The sequence below is a fragment of the Saccopteryx leptura genome, chromosome 1 (genome assembly GCF_036850995.1).
Source record: "Saccopteryx leptura isolate mSacLep1 chromosome 1, mSacLep1_pri_phased_curated, whole genome shotgun sequence".
NCBI classification, from domain to species: Eukaryota; Metazoa; Chordata; class Mammalia; order Chiroptera; family Emballonuridae; genus Saccopteryx; species Saccopteryx leptura.
The window spans coordinates 365,453,415-365,474,405 of NC_089503.1; the positions used below are offsets into that span (position 1 = coordinate 365,453,415).

Consider the following 20,991-nt stretch of genomic DNA (forward strand, 5'->3'; position numbering starts at 1 on the left):
AATATTTTGTTGAGGATTTTAGCATCTATATTCATCAGAAATATTGACCTATAATTTTCTTTCTTTGTGTTGTCTTTGCCTGGTTTTGGAATCAGAATTATGCTCGCCTCATAAAAGGAGCTTGGAAGTCTTTCTTCCTCTTGAATTTTTTGAAATAGTTTGAGAAGGATAGGAATTAGTTCTTCTTTGAATATGAGGTATAATTCAGTTGTGAAGCCATCAGGCCCGGGACTTTTCTTTATTGGGAGTTTTTTGATAACTGTTTCGATCTCATTTGTTGTAATCAGTCTGTTTAGGTTATCTGATTCTTCCAGATTGATTTTTGGAAGATTGTATGTTTCAAGGAATTTATCCATTTCATCTAGGTTGTCTAGTTTTTTGGCATACAGTTCTTTATAGTATTTTCTTACAATATTTTGTATTTCTGTTGTGTCAGTTGTTATTTCTCCACTCTCATTTCTAATTTTATTTATTTGAGTCCTCTCTCTCTTTTTCTTGGTGATTCTAGTTAAAGGTTCATCAATCTTGTTTACCTTTTCAAAGAACCAGCTCCTAGTTTCATTGTTTCTCTGTATTGTTTCTTTAGCCTCTATGTCATTTATTTCTGCTCTGATCTTTATTATTTCCTTCCTTCTACTACCTTTGGGCTTTACTTGATGTTTTTTTTCTAGTTCTTTTAGATGCAGGGTTAAGTTGTTTATTTGAGCTTTTTCTAGCTTCTTAAAGTGTGCCTGTAGAGCTATGAACTTCCCTCTCAGGACTGCTTTTGCTGTGTCCCATAAATTTTGAGTTGTTGTATGCTCATTGTCATTCGTTTCTAGAAATTTTTTAATTTCTTCTTTGATCTCATTCTTAATCCATTCATTATTTAACAACCTGCTATTTAGTTTCCATGTGTTTGAGAATTTTTGAGCTTTTTTGTTGTGGTTCATTTCTAGTTTCATGCCGTTGTGATCGGAGAAAGTACTTGATATGATTTCAATCTTCTTAAATTTGTTGAGACCACTTTTATGCCCTATAATGTGGTCTATCCTAGAGAATGTACCATGAGCACTTGAAAAGAATGTATATTCTGCTGCTTTAGGGTGAAAGGTTCTGAAGATATCTATTAAATCAAGTTGATCTAGTGTGGCCAATAAGTCTGCTGTTTCTTTGTTAATTTTCTTTCTTGAGGATCTATCTAGTGATGTTAGTGGGTTATTGAAATCCCCTAATTTTTTAGAATTGCTGTTGATCTCACCCTTTAAATCCATCAAAGTCTGCTTTATATATTTAGGTGCTCCTATATTAGGTGCATAGATATTTATAATAGTTATATCTTCCTTTTGGATTACTCCTTTTATCATTATGTAGTGGCCTTCTTTATCTCTTACTATAGCCTTTGTTTTAAAGTCCAATTTGTCTGATATAAGTATTGTTACCCTAGCTTTTTTTTCATATCCATTTGCATGAAATGTTTTTTTCCATCCTTTTACCTTCAATCTATGTGTATCTTTTGTTCTAAGGTGTGTCTCTTGTAGACAGCATATGTACGGGTCCTGTTTTCTTATCCACGCAGCTACCCTATGTCTTTTGATTGGATCATTAAATTCATTTACATTTAAGGTTATTATTGATATGTAGTTGTTTATTGCCATTTTATTCTTTAAAGCTGTATTCCTTTTTTGCTATATTCTTTTCCCACTTTGATCTGTTTACAACAGGCCCCTTAACATTTCCTGCAGCATTGGTTTGGTTGTAATGAATTCTTTGAGTTGTTTTTTATCTGGGAAGCCTTTTATTTCTCCTTTTATTTTAAACGATAGCCTTGCTGGATAAAGTAGTCTTGGTTGTAGGTTCTTGTTCTGCATTACTTTGAATATTTCTTGCCATTCCCTTCTGGCCTCAAGTGTTTGTCAGATGTCATCCTTATGGGGGCTCCTTTGTAGGTGACAGCTATTTTTTCTCTTGTAGCTTTTAATATTTTCTCTTTATCGCTTAGCTTTGGTATTTTAATTATGATGTGTCTTGGTGTAGGTTTCTTTGGGTTTCTCTTTAATAGAGTCCTCTGTGATTCTTGAACTTGTGAGAGTTTCTCCTGCATTAATTTAGGGAAGTTTTCAGCTATGATATGATTGAACAAAGTCTCTACCCCTTGTTCTTTTTCTTCTTCTTCAGGAACCCCTATGATGCAGATGTTATTTCTCTTCATGTTGTCATAGAGCTCTCTAAGAGTTTCCTCAGACTTTTTGAGTCTCTTTTCTTTTTTCTTCTCCGCTTTCTTACCTTCATTCAAGTTGTCCTCCAAGTCACTGATTTGATCCTCAGCTCTATCTATCCTGTTTTTAATTCCTTCCATTGTGGTCTTTATTTCTGATATTATATTTGTCATCTCTGACTGATTGTTTTTTATTCTTGCTATTTCTTTATTTAGATTTTCATAGTGACCATCCATTGTTGTTCTAAGATCCCTAAGCATCCTTACAATCATTATTTTGAACTCTGCATCTGGAAGTTTGATTATTTCCATATCACTCAGTTCATCTCCTGAAGGTTTCTCTTGTGGTTTCATTTGGATTACATTTTTGTCTTCTCATTATCTGTGTTTGGGTGTTTTGTTTGTAGAGTTGGGTGAGTCTAGGCTTGGTGTTGTCTGCCTCCAATTTTTAGTTGTGTTATTTCTATGTCTTCTTGGGTTGGTATAAGCTATTATTTGTAATCCACTTTCGGGTTTGGGCAGCTTTGAAGTCTTGATTTGTTTGTTTTCTTAACAGGTGATAGTCTTGTTTACTGATCTCAGCAGGGGGCTTCCTTGAAACTGTACCCAGGAATGCGATGGGTGTAACCTGAGACTCTGAAGGCCTCTTCCACCTACTAATCTCTCTGGGGGCAGGGTGTTTTCTCAGCTTCAGTAGGGGTAGGTGTATCTCAGATCTCCATGGAGACCTGAGTTACTGCCCTTCCTCCCCACTTCTTGTTTTCAACTGTGTCTTTTTGCACTGATTGGAGCTGGAGAGATGTCTGGAGATCTCTGATCCGGAAGCAATTCAGTACTGTTTTGTGGAAGGATCAGTCTCTCCCCTAGCTATGGCACCTTTAGCATGAATGAGTCAGCCTTTTTAGGTCATCTCCTGCATTCCTTAGCCCCTCACAGTCTGTCCCTCTCTCTCTCCTTTCCACTTGGGAGATAAGCTGGTCTTTTCAACACACCTTGCTCCCTGGTCACCAGGCACGTGGCTGTGAGCAGTATTTTCTGCTCTTTTCCCTGGAGTGAGATCCCCTCTGGGCTCTCAGCCTCACCCCCCCACCCCGTTCTTGTAAGCAGAGGAGATTCAGGTGCTCCCTACCAGGTTTGTTGTGGCTTCTTCTTTGCTGCTTGGTTTTTGAGAGCTGCTCTTGTAGTCCAGAGTTGGTTTTTTACACTTACTTTTCCTAAATTGATTTATATTCCAGTTTGGTGGTGAGAGCTGGGTGTCTGTGCGTCTGCCTACTCCGCAGCCATCTTCAGGTCTCCCCAGTTGTTCTTTCCTTTTTTGAACCACTCCTCTATGAATGAGAATTCATTTATTAAGTTTTGCTTTATAAACAATGATATAATAACATCTTTAAACATATCAAAATATTGTTTTAATTTAATCATGACTGGATTAGAATTTCCATTAAACAGTCAAAAGGCAGACAAAGTTTGTTTCATGGAAGTAAAATGTTAAAATATCTTAAAAGTAGTATATACAATATACAATATAAATTATATAATATAACATATACAACAAACACACCATGTGATAAATTGTTAAATGGTAATATTACGTGTGCCTACCATGGTGATACAAATCAACAATACACTAGGAGGACTCCTTTATATCTATTTCCATTGTCATTTCACTCCTTTCTTCACCCTCTTACAGTGACAGCAATAGATATAATCTTCAATGTAAAGGTTTTCATTTTTATTCATTAATTTGTATATATTTCTAAGCAGAACAAGATTTATAGCTCTATATAAATAATAGTCCTGCATTAAAATCTTCTATACCTTGCTTTTTTGTTATACGTTATTTTTACACAATTCATTCATGTAGTTCATTAATTTTTATTTGGACCTAGTGTCCTTTTGAATAGATAAAGTATGATAAACTTCCTCTTTATCCTATTGATTCACATGTACTTTTTTTGCTATTTATATATTCCAAAAAGTAAATTGCTAGAATATATATGGTATGAGCATCTTCAACTTTGTGAGATATTTCAAAATTTCACTTTCCCCCTATTTCTTTCTTTCTTCTTTTCCTCCTCTTCTTTTTCTTCTTCTCTATCTTCATTTTTGTTACTGTTTTTATTTATTTAATTTATCCAACTGGGGAAAGAAAACTGGAAGGAACATAAGTAGGGAAGTATTATATGATATTTTTTAGCTTCAATAAATTTGTGCTTCAGTGTTCCTTTAATATATTAACCTTAAAACATTTATACCATTTCTAAAAATGAATGTGCTTATCTTTCAGATGTTATAAATATTATAACTTCCATCTTTGCTTGGACTGCCTGGCAATGTATATTTAAAATTGAAGCTTATATTTAATATTTAGGATCACATGTTATATATTTAGTGTTTATTATACTCCTAACTTTATTTCCCTGTTCCTATATTCTACTTATCTTAATTCTGTATTTAATTTATGTATTTTATTGCACATGCCTTTGTAAGCCACCAATTTACCTAAAACAAAACAAGGTCAGGAATACCTCAAAATTAAATTTTCCTGAACCTGGCCTGTTGGCTCAGTGGTAGAGAGACAACCTGTCTTTTGGAAGTCCAGGGCTCCATTCCCAGTCAGGGCAAACAAGAGAAGTGACCATGTCTTCTCTCCTTTCTTTCCCACTTTTCTCTCTTTCTCTTCTCCACATCCCACAGCCATGGTTTGATTGATTCAAGCACATTAGCACCAGGAACTGAGGATGGCTCAGTGGAGTCTCTGCCTTAGGCACTGAAAATAGCTCAGTGGCAGGCATGGCCCAGGTAGGCAGAGAATTGGCCTCAGATGGGGGTTTCCAGGTGGGTCCCAGTTGAATACACGTAGAAGTCTGTCTCTTTATTTCCCCTCCTCTCACTTAAATTAAAAATAAATAAATATTAAAAAATAATTTTTTTCTTGCACTGTTTCCTATAATTTGTACAAGAACCCTGAATAATATAGGTAGGTTTATTATATACATTTTACAGATTAAGAAGTTGAGTTTCCAAGAATTTAAGGAGACTTTCACAAGATAGTAAAGGTTAAAAGTTCAAAATCAGGTCTCAATTTAGATGAAATATTTTTACTTGTTTTACTTTGTTATTTTGTTTTGTTTTTAGGTTTACTTTTCTAGCACTGAACCACCCTTCTTCATTTATGGTAGTTTGGGAGACCAAATACTGATAAACTATTTTTAATGGAGAAAAATCCCAGTTTCTAAATTACTTTTTATTTCTAATTTCTAATTTCACTTTTTCCTACTCCGTTGCTTTGGTCTATACTCTTAACAAAACTGTAGTAAAATTCTCAATATTGCAATGATGACATAATTGTATCAGTGTTTAAAAAAATTTTATTGAATTTACTGGGGCGACATGGTTAATAAAATTATATAGGTTTCAGGTGCACGATTCTATAACATATCATCTGTATATTGTATTTTGTGATCACCACCGTAGGTCAAGTCTTTTTCTATTACCATTTATCCTCTCTTTACCTCCTCTATGTCTCTCCACTCCCCTTTCCCTCTGATAATCACCATATTGTTGTCTGTGTCCATGAGTTGGTTTTTTTTTGTTTGTTTGTTTGTTCTTGGGGGGTTTGTTTGTTTGCTAACTGTATTAGTCTCAAGCATTTAGTTCTAGGATCTAAGTTATTTAGAGCGTGTTTAAACTGAATTTTGTAGTTTCAATGTTTGGCAGTAGTATAAATAAAGCAAATGATGTTTTGCAAATTAAAGGAAACTTTAAGCCATTCTGTACACTTCCTTGTATGCTTTCTCACTGAACTTTGCTTTGGACTCATAAAGCTACTGTCACACACACACATGCACACACACCAAATGTGGAAGACAAGGAGCATACGTGTGTCTTGTTGATATTCATCCAGCGCATTCATTTTCCAAAAAGAATACAGGAAGCTATATCATCAGATTTGGGTTCTACTCAAAGGGATGTGTGCTAGTCTTTGGCTGAAACATCTAAATGGGCATTAACAAGGATGTTTAAAAAAGAAATTTTTTGAGGATGTGTATTTTAAATAAAATTTTTGGTGTTTTTTTATTTTTTTTATTTTTCAATGATGTTTTAAATCAATTCAAATGTGCTTTGTGGGAGGAATAATTTTATCACACTTATTTCAACTTCTGAGGGATAACTGAATCAGGGTTTTAAAAGTTTCTATCACTGGCAGGAAGCTTCTTACATTGGTGCTTCCCCGGGTGGATCTGTTAGAAGTGAATGATGATGCCATGGACCTTCTTTTCCATGAGCCTTCTTTTACAGAGCTTGTTTCCTTTTATTAAATTTGTTAAACAGTTCATCACTTGGGTCTCCGAAGATTTTTTTTTTATTATTGTACAGATTTAAAAATGATACCATTTTGTCTATAACTGTAATGAAAAAAAAAATACAAGGGAGACCGTGTGTGAATACAAGGCACCTCCTTTGTTCGAACTCTCGAGAGGCATATTACTCATATGTTAGTTTAACACATCCCCACAGGCAACAACTCATTGCTTAAAGTTAAGAAATATGAATCCTCTCACTAAGCCATAAGCTATTCAGCTTACCAGCAATTGAATTTAAAAGATTTAGGTTGTGAGCCCAGCTGTAGTACTGGAAACAAAGCATTTATAGTGAGAATGACATATGGAAATATGAGGGAGCTTCCACTGGTACCGCCAGGAAACTTAGACTCTTTGTTCATAGTAAACATGTTACTGTACGTTACTCATTATTCATGTTAACCTTCAGAGTCCTATTGATAGTCCATCATGGCCTCTATCTAAAGGGTTATGTATATCCTGTGCATGATATTTGTAGAGTATTATTGACACAATAACATTTTTAAATGCTTAAAATGTTTATTCCTAATTTCAAATATTTTGGATCCTTTCTCAATTATATTCTCCTTTGAGATGCTCTCAATATTACTAATGTGACATCCTGAGTCATATTACTGATCAGTTGTGAAAATGAAACGGGTGTCCTAAAGGCCGGTGCTATACTTGATCATGAGATTTGCAGTTTCAGAGCAAAGTCCTGTTTGATCCAGGGGTTCGATACACTGTTGGAGGACCCCCTCTTGCCTCCTGTTGGAGTGATGTCTGGGTCAAATGGTAGCTGATGCTAGCAGACAAGCTGGGATCCCCTGGCAACTTCCATGTGATCAGTTCTCTTGGTTGCTACTAATTTCCCAGCACCTTAACTCGTTTTGTTTACATTCCATATTAAATGTCATCATTCTCTGTGTTCGCAATGGCTAGTAAGTAAGGCTAGGACAAAGAATTTTCCTGAGTTTCTACCCTAGCACTTAAGTTCTCTCTCTCTCTCTCTCTCTCTCTTATTGATTTTTAGAGAGAGGAGAGAGATAAGTGAGAAAGAGGGGAGAGTAGTAGGAAGCAGTAGTAGCTGCTTCCTGCATGTGCCTTGACTGGGCAAGCCTGAGTTTTCAAACTGGCAACCTCAGCATTCCAGGGCGACACTGACCCACTGTGCCATCACAGATCAGGCTTAAACTCTCTTTGCCTTTCCCCGCCCCTTTCCTCTAGCGATATAGCAAAGAAATCCTGCCATAGAGGTCTGGCAAAGGATTCAAAGTGATGCACCTTCTCACGTACCTAAGAAAATGTGAAAATTGACTGACAACTAGTATGAATTTTTTGGGGAAAAAGTACATAGTTTTAGTAACTTGATATGATAATTAATTCACTGAACATTAAATATACATAAAATTTAGTTCTTTGTTTTTTTTTTTTTGTTTGTTTGTTTTGTTTTGTATTTTTCTGAAGTTGGAAACGGGGAGGCAGTCAAATAGACTCCTGCATGCATCCCTCCGGGATCCACTCGGCATGCCCCCCAGGGGGTGATGTTCTGCCCATCTGGGCCATCGCTCTGTTGCAACCAGAGCCATTCTAGCGCCTGAGGCAGAGACCATTGAGCCATCCTCAGTGCCTGGGCCAACTTTGCTCCAATGGAGCCTTGGCTGTGGGAGGGGAAGAGAGAGACAGAGAGGAAGGAGAAGGGGAGGGGTGGAGAAGCAGATGGGCACCTCTCCTGTGTGCCCTGGCTGGGAATTGAACCCGGGACTCCTGCACACCAGGCCGATGCTCTACCACTGAGCCAACCAGCTAGGGTCAGTTCTTTGTTTTTGACTAGTATATTCAACTAAAATTAAGGGAGTCTTTCTCACTTAGGACCCTTGGTGAGAACTCATAACAGTCAGGTATTCATCATATCTAACTTTTAACAGTCTAGTTCTATGATGTTTAAATTATAGGTTAGCTCTTAGCTCTTTACCTCGTTAATGTAGCCCTCAGCTATATAATTATGCATAGTTCAAAGCTAGGTCTCATTGTCTGTTTACCTTGCTATTAGACATAGAGAAGTAAACTTTACTTGAAAAAAATTCCATTTGTGATATATTTTTTCTATTTGTTGTCATGGACATAGGATTTGCTTCCAAGTTACATTCTATTAGAATCTGTCAGAATCAGATCATTTTGTTTATTTAGACAATACAGATTTAAGTGTTTTGTCTAGGTCACTATTTCCAGTTTATAGGCATATCAAGCTCTCCCTTAGGGAGGTTTTGAATTATACTTGGAGGTTTGTTTACTTGGAGACACAGGATATCTGTACCTTAACAGATAATAAACTGCCTCAGTTATTTTTAGGATATTTAGAAATCTCCTTTTCACTACATTTAGGAAATGCATTTTTTTTTCACCTTTGCATTAAGTAGTATATGATTTTGTTCACAAAAGGTCTAATTAAGTGGTCAGCAAGGGAAGTGAAACATTCTAGGGACTGAAGTTCTCCTTTAAGGAACCTTCCTTTTCCAGGATATGAAAAATGTACCACGTGTGGATGAATAATTGACTCAATGTGCCATGAGGGTTCTTACTATTTCAACCAAGTAAGATTTTAGAATTTGGAAAAGGCATCAACGGATTACTTGAGAAAGAGATGTGGTGTGCGTACATTCACTATTATAAGCATTCAAGTGCAAGAATGCTGAGAAGAAGCATTTTGGTCATTTTAGAAATGTCATTTATCACTTCTGGCTCGATGGATTAAGATGTTTCAAGTCATTTCTCCAATTCCTCTTTGTCTGAAATTCCTGCCGCGTTCACAGTAGTAATCTTGAACAAAGAGTGCTAAATCAAGTAGCAAAAGCTTACTCAGGGATTCTGAGGTTTCAGACATATAGTTTCTCTTTTATCTCCCTTTTCTTTTCATTTCTTCTGTTACTCTTGCTGGATGTTGTAGCTTAGCAGATGTTTTAGCAAACATTCCACACACATATATTTATAGTAAAAACATAAATTTGTCAATTTTATTATCTGTCATCTGGCTAAGAGCCTTGCTAATCTCAACAGTGGGTGACATTTTGAATCAAGCACACCATGCTGTCACACGTGTATTCATTACACAGCAACATGCTTTTATCTTCGATGATGAGGCATCGATGTCATTTTCAACAAATATTTCATCTGCTTTCAGTTAAAAATAGGTGATAAATATACAGACACAATAAATTATAATTCTTTAATAAGTTTGAAAGGCTTAAAAAGCTATGAGAATACATGATTTCAGTGAAATATTTACTACAAGATAGGCTGAAGTAATTCTCAAAGTGAAATGTGTTGATATTTGCAAATTTATTCAGAAGGTATTTCTAACACCCGAGGAGATTGGTTTAAAAACAAAACAATTTTTTTGGCACTTTTATCTCCTTTTCTATATCAAGTGACCAAATTTTGGCAATAATTAAATTCAGTATCTTTTAGATTTGTACATTCCTGTTCTTTTTTTCATTCACAATAGTTTAATTAGTCACTTCAAAGCTTTCTGATGATTATTCTTGCTGTGAAGTTTTAATCTCTTTAGTGTGGTCTGCTTGTCAACGTTGACTTACTCTTTCTAAAAGACGATTTGCTTGTACTACTTTATCTTGCTGGAAACCCAGCAGCTGTTCCCTAATGCCTGCTGTGTCCAGATTAAACTTCTCAGATTAACTTTAATGGTTTTTTTTTGTTGTTTTGGGGGGGGCATAATTTAGTTTCTTTATAATTTTCTGCCCATATTTTTTATACGTTTAGCTTCTACTTGCATTAAATTGGTTTTATTGTTTTATGAGCACACCATTCTCATTTAAATCTTTATTCCTAAATTATGCTAATTTATGTACTTGAAATTTTATCTTTGCCTATCCTAACACTCTCTTCTTCTGAGGCTACTCTACATGTGTCTGTTCCATGAACAATGACTACATCAACCCTATTTGATTTCTGTAATTCTAGGACACACTTGACCATATATTTGACTATAGTCATTCTCATTTTATATTAGTGGATTTGACCTTTGCAAGATCACAAAACTCCTTGTAATTTTTTTGTTTGTTTGTTTTGTTTTTTGTTTTTTTTTGTATTTTTCTGAAGTTGGAAACGGGGAGGCAGTCAGACAGACTCCCGCATGCTCCCGACCAGGATCCACCCGGCTTGCCCACCAGGGGGCGATGCTCTGCCCATCCCGGGCGTCACTCTATTGCGACCAAAGGGGGCGATGCTCTGCCCATTCGAGGCATCGCTCTGTTGTGTCCAGAGCCATTCTAGTGCCTGAGGCAGAGGCCATGGAGCCATCCTCAGCGCCCAGGCCAACTTTGCTCCAATGGAGACTTGGCTGCAGGAGGGGAAGAAAGAGACAGAGAGGAAGGAGAGGGGGAGGGGTGGAGAAGCAGATGGGTGCTTCTGTGTGCCCTGGCCTGGAATCGAACCCGGGACTCCTGCACGCCAGGCTGATCTCTACCATTGAGCCAACTGGCCAGGGCCTTTATGTAATTTTTTCATGTAAATTGGCAAGGCATAAATTTGAATCATAGATTGTCTTGTGGCTATAGTGGGCTAGAGAGTCACTTACTAGTGAACAAACTGGTCAATTCGTCTTCTGCTTATTATTCACATTTACAGTCTTTTGTAACATGATACAATTTTTATTTCATATAAAAAATAACATCTACTTTAAATTCAAATCCTTGTCAATTTGCAAATTCAAACAAGATTATAGATGATTCTCTCAGAGATGTCAGGAGTCTATGTGTCTTTATGGTTTTCTCATTGCTTCATGTATAGCTATGTGGACTCTCTACCCAGTCATTAAAATTCACAGGAGAGTAAACTATACACTGAATTCTCTATCCCAGAAATCTTCCAGCAGAGTCCAAGGAAGGATATGATTATACCTTTACTAAAACAAAGTTCACTGATTACCTACCAGGCATGGAACCTGTTATTGTAAATATTTTACTCACCCTCTGGAACTCACTATCAACTATGATAAGATATATGCTATAATACAGATATATACAAAATCCACTGGCTCTTATTGTGATGAATAGGTCTCTTTGCATGATAATTACTTCCAAAAAACTTAAACTGATATAATTTTTTTTTTTGTATTTTTCTGAAGCTGTAAACGGAGAGGCAGTCAGACAGACTCCCGCATGCGCCCGACCAGGATCCACATGCTCTGCCCATCCGAGGCGTCACTCTGTTGCAACCAGAGCCACTCTAGCACCTGAGCCAGAGGCCATCGAGCCATCCCCAGCGCCCGGGGCCATCTTTGCTCTAATGGAGCCTCGGCTTCTGGAGGGGAAGAGAGAGACAGAGAGGAAGAAGAGGGGGAGGGGTGGAGAAGCAGATGGGCGCTTCTCCTGTGTGCCCTGGCCAGGAATCAAACCTGGGACTTCCGCACGCCAGGCCGATGCTCTACTACTGAGCCAACCAGCCAGGGCCAAACTGATATAAATTTTATTATAAAAATCTAAAATAAGATTAATCTCTACCAGTAGATTGAATTAGAGTGCCAGGCTTATTCTTTTTCTTTTTATATTTTACATACAAAAATAATAAATTTTAACTATTAATAAATTATGTTTTATATTAATTTTATATTTATTTTAAATATGATTATTAATTATAAACCTTATATATAACAAAATGTATTAAAATAATTTTACTTAATAAAGATGCTGTGACCATGCCCAGATTTTTTTAGTTTATTATAATTAGCTATAGTTATTTACTCCATTTTCTCTCATTATAAGAATTTTAGGCCTCATTGGTGGTAGCGTAGTAGACAGAGAGTTCACCCAGAGTGCCAAGCTCACTGTCTCTTCAATCCCAGGATTGTAGGCTCCTTGATCCTGAGGTCATCTGGTTCCGCCTAGGTTAAGGCATATATGAGAAGCCAGCAATTGATGCTCAACTATGTGGAACAAGTTGATGCTTTTTTTTCTCTCTCCCTCTTTCTGCATTTCTCTCCCTCTCTCTTCGTTCTCTTCCCGGTTTTCTCCCTCTCTCTCTGTTTTTCTCCCTCTCTTTCTCTCTCTCTCTCCCTTTCCACTATATAAAATAAAAAATAATTCTTAGATATAATTGATTAGAATATTATTTAATATTCTTTGAGTTTTGATATATTGTATGTTTTTTACTTAGTTGAAATGTGTAACTGGTAGAAGATCCTCTACTTTGTTTAGTTTGTTTTTAGATGCAGCCTATTCTAACCTACATCTTCGTAGGCTTCTGCTTCTTCTTTATCTGAGCTCTTTCTTAAGGTATTGATGTTGCAGTCATGGCTTCAGTTAATATTTTTAAAAAACAAACAAAACCTCAATCCTTAGGAAACAGGAGATCATAGAGAATAGTCTCATCACATCTTCCAGGAGTATGAGAAAATAAGTAAGGCCAGTTGAATATCTTTCCTTGAAGAGTTCTTTCTGCGCTTTTACTTTGCTACTTTTCACAACTTCTAAACTTCACAGTCAGCTTCAGACCTGACATATGAGGCTGGAGAGTACAAACATTATAACAGAGTTTATATATATATATACACACACACACACACACACACACACACACACACACACACACACACACACATATATTCATTTATTTATTAAGGAACAATGAATTTATTTATTAATGCTGTACTTAGAACACATGAATAAATTCCAGAGGGAATGGTGGAGGTGGTACTCAATAAAGGTACAAAGGAAATCAATACATTGTTACATTTCTAAATTTGTAAAATAATTTTTAATAATGGTATCCTGAGTCATGGGTATCAAAGTAGGGTGCAGCCTGTTCTTGGGGCAGCTCCATTCTGAAAGGCTGTCCCTGTCTTTTGGCTGTTGGCAGAAAACCATGGCCTTAGTGTGTTTAGCATTATTTTTTTCCTGGGAAAATGCTCAGGGGTATAGTGGTATGAATAATTCATTATAAAGTATTTGTTAATACCGTGGTTTGTGGAGGAATTAAATGCATGGTACTGGGCAAATTTAAATACAAGTAGTCTAGAGAAACTCCCCACTTTTGTAATTTTGGTTTGAATTTGTAATATGTGAAAAGACAATAGAATTAATAGCTTTATAACTCTATAGAAATATAACTTAGTTTGTTCAATGCAAAAATCACATTTTTTGAGATGCCATTTCAATGGAAGTTTGCATTTAATGAATCTACAGCACAAATGTATACTAAAACACTTTTTACTAAAAGTGCTCCATGTATTATTCTACTTCATAAGATGTGAGGGTATGAAACCAAATATGAAAGTTCTCTTTCATCCCCCTCCACCCGTTCCAAATGCCTGTATTCTATCAATTTCATCATCTTTGGACATGCCTCTTGGAGTCCTCCGCCTCCCACCCCACGCTTGGCAGCTAGCTTCGGAGGCCTGCTGATGGTCTTCATCCTGTGTTAGGTCCATTGTTTCCTGCCATCCATGTTCTCCCCTCTTGTTTTATCTTCTCTTTGGAGAAAACACCTCCTCTGGTAACTTCCTGAGAAAAGCTGCACGGACAGTTAAATCTTTAAAACATAGCAAGCCTGAGAATGTCATTAGCTCCTCCTCACATTTGATATATGTTCACTGGGTGTATAATTCTGGTTGAGACTTACTTCCCTTCAGCATTTTAAAGGAGTTTGGCTTTCAGTGCTTTTTAACTGTAAATGATCTTTAGCTTTTTAATCTCCAAGTAAACTAAAAAGCTTTTTTAATATTACAAAGGCAACTAAAAACTTCATTACTTAGAAGTTCTATAACATTCTTACTCCAGAGAATTTGCATATAAACCTTTTCCCCCTTTTCTCTTTTGTCTGTAAGTTTTTAGTATCTTTGTTTTTAGCATTGTAAGTTTTCAAAATCATATGCCTTATGACAGTCTTTTAAAAACCATTGTGCAGTAATTTGGAATATTGTTTTTATCTTCTAAAAACATCTTGAATTATGCCTTTGATAAATTTTTCTATTTTTTCTTTATTAAATGTCTGTTATTCATTTTCTCGTATTCATCTTATTAAATGGATTCTTGAATTTTGTTATCCTTTCTCTTCCATTTTCTTTGTCTTTGTCTTGTCCTGTTTTTATTCTTGTAGATTTTCTCAATTACATCATCTAATGTTCCTCTTCAGTTTTCTATTTCTGCTATCATATTTAAAATTTCAAATGACACTTTTTTGTTCTTAAATATTTTATTTTTCATAACGTTATTTTTTTGCTATATGCTAAAATATTCTCTCTCATCTCTTCAAGGACATTGGATACGTTTTCATGATGCTTCATTCTTTTGTCTTTACTGGTTTTGTTTTCTCCTAGCTCTTAAAATTTTTTAAAATTTGTTTTGGTGTCCCTTTTCTAATTAAGTCCCTCTCTCGTATGTGATTTACGATTGTACTTGACATTTTTTTTTCTTAGTTAAGAATTAGGTCCTGTAAAGCTAGTAGAAATTTCCATGTTCAACCAGTCTTATTCCATAGTGGATATTACAATAGCTTTGTCAGCTTGTATTTCAGTTAGTTTTTGCTATGAACCAAATCAAACTCCAAATAGGCAGCTTAAAATTTAGCTTATGGTTCTGTGGTTTTGGTGGAGTCTGGGCTGACCCAGCTGATCACTCACGCTGGATTGGCTCATGTCTTTTAGGTCAACTGCTATGTTGGCTGGCAGTTGGATAAGCTAAGATCTCAGGTGTGGTGGTTGATAAGCTGTTGTCTGAGGCATCTGAACTCTCTTCCTCTCATCTTCCAGCGGGCTTTCATGGGCTTGTTCATATGATGTTCTCAGGATTCCATGCACAAGACAGCATGCCTCAATGCACAAGTGATTTTTTAGCATCTGTTTTGCATCATGTTTGCTAATGTTCCTTTAGCCCGGTGGTTCTCAAAGTGTGCACCAGGGCGCACTGGTGTACCCTAGAAGATTTCCAGGTGCGCCCTATGATATTCCAGAGAAATATGTGCCTGTTGGGACCAAAAAACGAACAGAGTTTTGGGAGTTTAGATTTTTGGGTGACAGAGATTTGAGAAATTGGCTGTAAACTGACTGTCTGCCCAACCCCTCACCTCACTTGACTGATTAGGTTGCAAAAGGCTTTTAAGTTGTGGTGCTGGATTGTTTACACTACACCCCATGTTCCCTGGAAGGACTGGAGGCAAGTTTCTTCTATCCTTTGTTTGGTGTAAAGTTAAGATGATACGTATGGTGGGGGGTTTGGATTGATGATTAAACATAAGGAATTGTCTCTTGAAGCCTTTTGGATTTCTATAAAAGAAGAATATGTGGCAATATCTAAAAAAGCTTTGAACATTTTACTATAATTTTCAACATCTTATTTATGTGAATTAGAATTTTCTACCCTCAACACAATTGAGTAAAATGAGATGAATTCTTCAAATGTATTGATGAGGAAATGAGAGTTTGCCTTTTAAATATATGCCCAAACATTGAAGAAATCGCTAGGACACATCAGGCTCATGGTTCTCATAAACAGAAGAATGAAAAAACTTAACACATTCACGCCAGGACCTGCCAAATTTACTAAATCTTACTAAGAATGTTTATATATATATAAAAAGATAACGTTTTGTCATTTTATTTATTATTATCCCCTCTCTTTTATGAATTCTAAAAGCATAACTCAAAAAATGTAACAAAAATGTTTTTTAATGTCAGAATAAATTTAATTTTGTTGTATTTATTTCATTTAATTACCATAAAAGCATGCTTAGACTTTATATTTTTTCTTTAATATTTGACTTAATCATTATAACATATTTCTTGGAAATTTGTATACAGTGTGCCACAATTATTTGTAGGATTCTAAATGTGCCCCACCTTCAAAAAGTTTGAGAACTACTGCTTTAGCCAAAGCAAACCAATAGCCAGTGCCAATTCAAAGGTGGGGAAATCCCTTCCCCCCTTTTTGATGGGTAGATCTGTAATGTCACACTGAAAGATACAGGGAAGAGAAAAAGAAGTGTCTATTTTTACAACCCACCACAGAATGGTTCCCAGTTGTTCTGTTGAGTATTTTCAAATATCAGGTTCTATGTCATTTAAAAAAAAATTTACCCAGAAAAAAATTATTCGCAGAATATAAGTCTCATGGCTTCTGTTTCAAATGAGGGGAGGAAATTAAAGGATCTCACTAGTCACCATGTCTATTTTCTCTAAACTTCTTGTATTCATTTTGATGCCCCACACTCATCTTTGCCTCTTGACCCTGATCAGAAGGCCCTCTGGCTTAGCATCTCTAGAAAATAGGCCTCTACTCTTTTGTATTGTGATGGAGAAGGAGTTGTTTGTGTGGACAATAGACAAAGACACAAATGGAAAATAATGTACCTATGATGCAGTGGCTAGAGTTAATAATAAAGTGGTATTGATGCATGCCTTATGTTGTAGTATTATCAGGATAAAGACTATGGATCAATCTTTCTCTGGTGTACAAATTTCAAAAACTGTCCATTTCATTTAGCAAACATTAAAGTCAATTCATGCTGAGTCCAAGACATTAAAAAAAGTCTTACCATTTTAAGTACAGGTAGTTGAGTTGGGAAATCTTCTTAAAATGATTTCTTGGAGCCTGACCAGGCAGTGGTACAGTTAATAGAGCATCAGACTGGGATGAGGAGGACCCAAGTTCAAAACCCTGAGGTTGCTGGCTTGAGTGCAGGCTCATCTCGTTTGATGGTGCACCAGCTTGAGCCCAAGGTTGTTGGCTTGAGCAAGGGGTCACTCACTCTGCTGTAACCTCTGGTCAAGGCACATATGAGAAAGCAATCAATGAACAACTAAGGTGCTACAATGAAAAATTAATGCTTCTCCGCTCTCCCTGCCTGTCTGTCTGTCCCTATCTGTCCTTCTCTCCGTCTCTGTCAAAAAAATTTTTTTCTGGCCCTGGCTGGTTGGCTCAGTGGTAGAGCGTCGGCCTGGCGTGCAGAAGTCCCGGGTTTGATTCCAGGCCAGGGCACACAGGAGAAGCACCCATCTGCTTCTCTACCCCTCCCCCTCTCCTTCCTCTCTGTCTCTCTCTTCCCCTCCCGCAACCGAGGCTCCATTGGAGCAAAGATGGCCTGGGCGCTGGGGATGGCTCCTTGGCCTCTGCCCCAGGCGCTAGAGTGGCTCTGGTCGCAACAGAGCGACGCCCCGGAGGGGCAGAGCATTGCCCCCTGGTGGGCAGAGCGTCACCCCCTGGTGGGCGTGCCAGGTGGATCCCGGTCGGGCGCATGCAGGAGTCTGACTGTCTCTCCCCGTTTCTAGCTTCAGAAAAATACAAAAAAAAATAAAAAGATTTTTTTCTTAGAAACCTCCCATTTTCCACTCAACCTGTATGCACACTTTTAGAGGCACCAGATGCCTGCACTCCTTGATCCTTGCTAGTTTTTGCAGTCTTTCTCCAGCTTCTGGTTTGGGATTTACTTTTCTCTGAGTGCTAGGAGCGTTACCCAACAAATGTATGTTTTCTGGAATTCCATACTTCGTTGCTACCATCTCCTTCACAATTTTGTTGTGGGTTTTAGCTATGTCACATTTTTCTAATAGGAAGGAGTGGAGAAGGTAGTGCATCCCTCTTTTTTTTCCCTTTTTCCTCTTATAAACAGTGCTAAAATAGCAATCTGTTTACATTAACGTGGTGTTAGAAAACTATTGTCTCTTTTACACCAAGAGCCAATCCAAAATGAAATGTTGCTATGGTGAATGGCAACAAAATATATTTCATGATTATGATTTCTAGTCATATGTTTACTTACTAGAATATAGAATGGATTTTTCCATCTAATATTTAATAGAGAAACAGACCATATGTGGGTGTATTTGCTTCTGTTGCTTAAATGGAATGATTTGTACTTATTGTAAATATTCTTGAAGTTTTATAATTATGGTGTCTTAATCAGCTCAAGTTGCTATAGCAAAATAGCAGCCTGAGTAACTTAAACACTGGTGACTTAAACACAGACATTTATTTCTCAGAGTTCTGGAGGCTCAAGTCCAAAGACATGGTGCCAGCAGATTCAGTGTCTGGTGATAACCATCTTCCTGGTTTATAGATGTCTAGCTTCTTGTTATAAATATGTGATGGAGAGGTGAAGACACACAAAGAGAAAGAAGAAAGAGCTTGTGCCTCTTCTTATAATATCATCATGAGGAATCCACTTTCATGACCTACCAATTACCTTCCAAAGGCCCCATCTCTAAATACCATCACAATGGAAGTTATGGATACAACATATGCATTTTGGGAAGACACTATTCAGTCCATAGAAAATGATCATTTTTAACGCAATTTATATAATTCATCTACACATTTTCACATGTTAGGTTATATAGAATGATAAATAGAAAAACAGCGTGGAGAAAATGGATATTTTGAAAAAATTATTTATTAAAGTGATATCAATATTTATCAATACTTGCTATTGAGTTGAATATTATATTTTGTTCACTAAAACAGAAACACTAGTACTTTTTAATATACTTAAATGTAACCTTAAGAATTGTTGTGCAAGCATATTTATAATACTTTAGACTTTACAGAGTGTGAGAAATTATTTTAGTTGAAACTGGAAAGAACATGGTTATTGTTTTCTTAATTTTTACACATGCATTGAATGAAAAAATCAGGAAAAGAAGAGTTATCTTCCCAGGATGAATTTGGCTTCTTTCCTTCTATATTTTGTTGTTGTTACTCCGACTGACCTTGGCTGTGCTAAAATAAACTTTCTCTGGGTCTGAGTTAGTTTGGTTCTTCTAAATTCTTTTTCTTTCTCAGTTTATTTATCTAATGAATGTCTGATTTTCTAGCAGAAATACATAAATGTTGGCAGGGTTTCCATTCAGTCTGGAGCAGGGCAAGGGAAAAACGAAACTTCTCTGGAGTGACTGACTTACCAGTAAACTTAGAATCTCTCTGTGGCAGAGTCAAATGCAGGGTGTTGACTATCTTTAAAGAGGATACATGTATGTTGTTTCATAAAGGAGATAATAAATGACAGACTATAAGACTTTGAGGGAAGATCAGAAGTTAAGTGGTAGGAGTAGATTCTAGTTGATCAAGGAAATGGTTTAGAGTGGAATGAACTCTGTATAATAATGAAGAAAACTGGGGAGAATTTCAAGATTATTATTCTATACATTTACCAAAATAAGAAGTAAATTAATGCATACTAAAAAGATAGTACAGATTTTGGTTTAGCAGGAAGAGGGAATAAAAGTAGTTTCATTAAAAGAACAAAAATATATTTTTTTAATTACTCTTTTTCTCATGACAGTAGAAGTCATTATTGGAGGGACAGGAAGGTTGGCTTTCTCTTCAACTCAGAAATTATTAATGGCAGAAATAGAACTAGATTTCAAAGAATTTTGTCTTTTCCAGGTTGGGCTGTAAAAGAAGCAGAATTTTAAGGTGGAGTTTAGCAGGTACTATGTTTGTTAAGGGGTGCTCGTGGGATCAATACCCTGAGAAAGGGTACGGAAGGAAGCTAGAGTGTGTAGAAGGAAAACTCAGGCTGAGTGACAGTCACAGCTGACCCCATCTGGAGTTCTGGTGCTAAAATGGCTTTTGGCATTGTCCCAAGTTGGGCTGAGATGCCATGCTTTTGTGCTCATCCTTTGATGTAGAAATATAAATCATTTTTTAGGATGTTTTTTAAAATATCTTAGAAAATTGTCCTTAACAATTAGTTTATATGTGCAGACGAGTAAATAAAAATGGTGATTAGGTAGTCCATGAAATACTGATTGGCGAATGAAAGAACACTGGACCAGGAAACAAGATACTTGGGTTCAAATCTTGCTTTTGCCACTAGCTGGTTGTGAAAGCTCATGGATCAGAGTTTCTGTTCTAAAAGTATGGTTGTCCATTAGACATATACATATACACTTTTTTTTCTACTTAATTTTACTGGGTTATTAGTCCCAATTATAAAAATGTGTGTATGAAATATACTGTTTTTCTCTAATTGTAATATCCTTTACTCAAAGCCTTATTCAGAGAGATGAACTTCATTTAATAGCTTGAATTCTTGTTTCTTATTTCTCTTACTTCTTATCTCTGAACTTACCACGAGGCCGAGGTTTTACAGAACAATGAAACATGCAAAAGGCAGCAATAGAAGTACATGGAAGTGAGCTTTGTACTGGATGACTAACCCTTCAGTAACCTGCACCTTTTCAATGTACCCAGTAGGAAAATTATAAAGTGGACACCTTACACTATTTCATCTGTTTTGAAAAAAGTCAATAGTAAAAGTTGTACTGCATTGTTATTTTGCTGGAGGAAAATTGCAAAGCACATATGATATTGATGAAAATATAATCCAAGGTTTATATAACAGGAATGGTTTATGAAAAAAACAATAGTACAACATTTGGGATAGATTTCTTAAGTCAGGGGCTTGGGGAGGTGATTCAGAGGATTGCTTGCAGTGCTA

General features: G+C 36.4%; 1 protein-coding gene across 4 annotated transcripts in view; it reads left to right on the top strand.

The window, feature by feature from the left end:
* HMGCLL1 (3-hydroxy-3-methylglutaryl-CoA lyase like 1) overlaps positions 1 to 20,991 on the top strand; it is a 323,420-nt gene that overhangs the window by 87,528 nt on the left and 214,901 nt on the right. The gene's annotated exons all lie outside the window — the stretch shown is intronic.